Raw genomic sequence first — 4,275 nt, forward strand, 5'->3', positions numbered from 1 at the left:
CCCATCAGTGTTTGAACTCATCAAGCAGCTTCATTCCAATGCTGACCACAGGTCCTCTCATACAGCACCACTAAGGCTAACCTCGACAAATATTTCCGATCCCAGATCCACATCACTGCAGCCCATAATAAGTTCTTTACTTGGCAGAAGCTACCCTGAGAGACCTACTGTGAACGTGTTGCCCATCTTCAAGGCCTCTCCATAGAGTGCAGCATCTCCTGTTCCAGTAGTTAGTGTCATCAGTTGTATGCCTTCTCTCTGGTACTGGACATCATGGTAGTGCATTCGTCCAATGAAGCTCTCTGCCAAGACCTTCTCAAACTTAAGGACTCTTTGCTGGATGCATGCCTTTCCATTATCAGAGCCTATGAACAATCTTTCTGCTCCTCAGTGGCTATGCAAGATCCAGCTTTGTTGTTCATCTTTCTCACAAATAGTATAAGGAACTCCCCCTCCCTGACTGTCCCTCCAGTCCAAGGTGCTTTGTTCACCATTCCTGCCAGCAGTGTCTCTCCCATGTCTGGCATGTGTATAGTCCACTGACAGTCAGTGTGAACAGGAGCTACACCAGGCCAATCTTGACAATGTGGATGCTGTGTATATTCACTCCGTCTTCCCATATTCCACCATGGAATATGGCTGGATATACAGCTCAGCAGGGGTCATGTCACTTTTGCAGATTCGCACAGGTTCAGCAAACACCATTATCGACTGGGACAAATATGAGTGGGCAGGGATGCTCCCTCCACCCTGGTGCTCCCCCTCCCTCCCCACCACCCCCACATCATTTCCCCTAAGAGTTGTAACAATGTTGTAATATCCATACTTGGGGTCTTTCATGAATGTCTACAGTGTTGTGTTGCATTGTATAACAGCAACTGTTATACTCTCACTGTTAATGACAAGTGAGTAGAAGGTGGCCAGTGGATCTGTCCCTATAGGAACCTGGACACGCATGCGAAAGGTTAGTTGACACAAATTCAGTTTGAATAAATATAATTGTAACCAACTTATTCTGAAGAACTTCTACATTGTTAACAATTTGTTACAGCCATGGCTAGCAATAAGCAGAGACCTGACACTGGCATATATCTGTGGACACTTGATGTTTGCTGGTAGAGCTATCAACAACTTGGAGTAATGTTTGGCACCAACTGGCAACACAGAATTCCCAGTAGCAGCACAGAAGTAGAAGTTGAAGTAAAAGTAAAAGTAAAAGACTTGTTTCCAACTGGCCACTAGTTATAGCACCATCCTGGTGGGCTTCAGTGGTTAGCAGCCTGGAGGTTCGTAATTGACAGTTATGTTCAAAGTGCCATTGTGGTGCCTGCAGTTACCTTGAAGGCACCGGCTCTGGCAATATCAATAACCTATGATACTACACTTCCCCCACCAAACCACCTCACCATCATGCCCTGGAATTCATCTTATGTCCATCTTGGAACATCAGCCAAGAAACAAGACAGAAGATGCGCATCTGCGTCTAGAGATGGTGTAATGTCGTCTGGTGGTGGAATTGCAATGGTATCTTGAAGTGCTGTGGCTGCCATCTGGCCAGCCATGGAATGGAGAAAAGCACTGCCTGGGATGTCTGCTGTTCAGTAGGAGATGGATGAGGTGTACGGTCCACTTCCCTTGGTCCAGGGCCAGGTGCTGGCAATGTAGATCCCCAAGTAGCCAGAGGGGATGCAGGCTGCATCATCTGGGCAGGCCATCACTCTGGGAAGAAAGAGTCAGCAGTAGAGGCACACAATTTACAGATGACACCACTGCAATCTTCCTGGACCATGTATCAAAAACACGCAATTTCCAAGCAACTTCATGACAATGGTCCATTCTCAGCTCTTCTTATCACTTTATTACCTGAAAGATTAAAAATCTGAGTCATTAGGTTTGTTCATTGCCTGAGGGGTGGAGTAGGTGCTAGCCACTACATTGGGTGTAGCATCTGGAGTAAGATATGGTGGTGTCAACTCCATGAGTGATGGGCCATTGCTAAGCTGGGAGTATTAGAATGATAAGAGAAGCAAAGCTTGGTCCCTCTTGTGATGGGTGCATAATTTACTCATCTGCTGCTTAAAAGTGTGAACAAAGCAATCTGCTTCTCTGTTGGAATATGGATGAAACAGAGTGCTTCTGATCTAACAAATTCTGTTGTTTGCGCAGTAATCTTCAAATTCTCCAGACAGTCACAAATAAGTCTAATAGATCCTCAAGGTAAAATATGGATTTCAAGACTTGACAAGTGCCATGTGTCATTGTAGAGTGCATGGATACCACAAAAGGAAACTTGCTACATTTGTCAATGACAACCAGCCAACAAATGTTCCAGTAGGTTCGAGCAAAACCCAAATGCAAGTGCTGCCAAGAAGCTTCAGACTTTGTCGAGGAGGAGCTGTCTGGTGTTACACACAAGGAGGCACTGAGCCATCATCTGATCTACTTGTGAGTAAATGCCAGACCATGTGCAATGTCAGCAAGCTAATTGTTTGGTGTGGACCATTTCACAGTGACCCCGATGAAGCAAACTAAGAACATGCCTCAGGAGTTACTACACACAACTGTTCAGATGCAGTACATAGCAGTAAAACACCCTGTAGCACTGACAACTCATGCCAATGTGCAAAGTATTGCTGAACCACCAGGCTAACAGTATGTTTAACAATGCAAGGCCAACCAGTGTGGATCTAGTGCAACAGAATATGCAAATACAGCCATTGCCTGGGTGATCTTCTGGTGATCTAATGGAAACTGGTCCAGCACTTCTGAGTCATGTGCATCATTGTGGCAACAAGATGCTTTTGATGCATCAATGTGTGCCTCTGATCCCTAGGGAAGATGTGAAAGTGTGTCCACATTATCGTGCTTTGCTGTGGGTCTGTACATTATCTTGTATTGGAAGTGCGGTAAGATGAGAGTGCAGCATTGTCATTTCTGTGCAGTGTGATTCAGAAGGGGCTTTGATGGGTTGAAAAGTGACTGCAAAGACTTGTGGTCAGTGAGCAAATAGAACTTGCTTCCATTCAGATACTGATGAAATTTAGTCACTCCATTGATTATGGCAAGAGCCTCCTTCTCTATCTGAACAGCTGCTCTGAGCTTCGTTAAGCAGTTTGGAGGCAAAGGCTGTTGGTCTGTCAGCAGAACCAATCATTTGCATGAGTACAGCACCAGTGCCATATGAAAAAGTATTCACTGTCAAGACTACATGTTTGGAACGTTCAGAATTAAAGAGGCAATCATCACTGACCACAGTGTCTGAGTTGTCAAAAGGCAATGTGACATTCCTGGAAGCATGCAAAAGGTGCAGACTTGTGACAAAGGCAGTGCAATGGTGATAAAATCTGAGCTGCAGTCAGTATGAAGTGAATGTAATATATCAGCCTCCCTAACACTGTCAAATTCAGTAACATTCTTTGGAAACTGGAGGTTATGAGTGACCTGCAAGTGTGACACTCTAGATGAACATCCTGAAAATTAATTACATGCCTCAATTACGCAGTCTTAGTTTGAAAACATATGCACTTGTGTCTGATGCACTTAATCCTTGCCTCTGATAACACAGGGAACAAGGTGCACAAATTATTAAGGTGCTCATCTGCTATGTTGATACTACTATACACCTAAATAATTTGTACTCAGATACACAGGTGCTGCTAATTTTTCCACAGAGCACTGCAAAATTGCTGGTGCAGACACACTACTGAAAGGCATGTGAAGAAGTTTGAAGAGACCTCTGTGTATGTTAATAATATACACTTGCTGTGACTGTTCATCTAAAGGGATCTGGTGGCAGGCATCATGTAAATCAGTCTTAGAGAAGTAGTGACCAGTTCCCAAACAGTCATTAAATTCATCAGGTTGAGGCAAAGGAAATGAACCAGTCCCTATTTGCTATTTGAGGGTTCAGCATTGCCAAAAGATCTCCACAAATAAGCAGTTTGCCTGGAGGCTTCTTGATGAGTACTAATGGAGATGTCCACTGACTGGCTGTGATGGGTGCAGTAACATTGCTGTCCTGCCACTGTGAAAATTCCTGGGCAGCCTGTTCACAGAGTGCATGTGTACAGTGCGAGCCCTGAAAGAGTGAGGCTGTGCATTGACTTTCATTGACACAATCATAAAAAAAATTACAAGCTTTCCCCAGCCAACAGCAAACAAGTCTTTGAATTCAGCTCACAAATGACCAATACCATCATTTGAATTAAAAGTAGTAACTGACAACACACTCTCTACCTCATGCAACCCAAACATGTCAAGGCCAAAAATGTCAAA

This window comes from Schistocerca gregaria, chromosome 6, assembly GCF_023897955.1.
Source record: "Schistocerca gregaria isolate iqSchGreg1 chromosome 6, iqSchGreg1.2, whole genome shotgun sequence".
In the NCBI taxonomy this organism is placed as follows: Eukaryota; Metazoa; Arthropoda; class Insecta; order Orthoptera; family Acrididae; genus Schistocerca; species Schistocerca gregaria.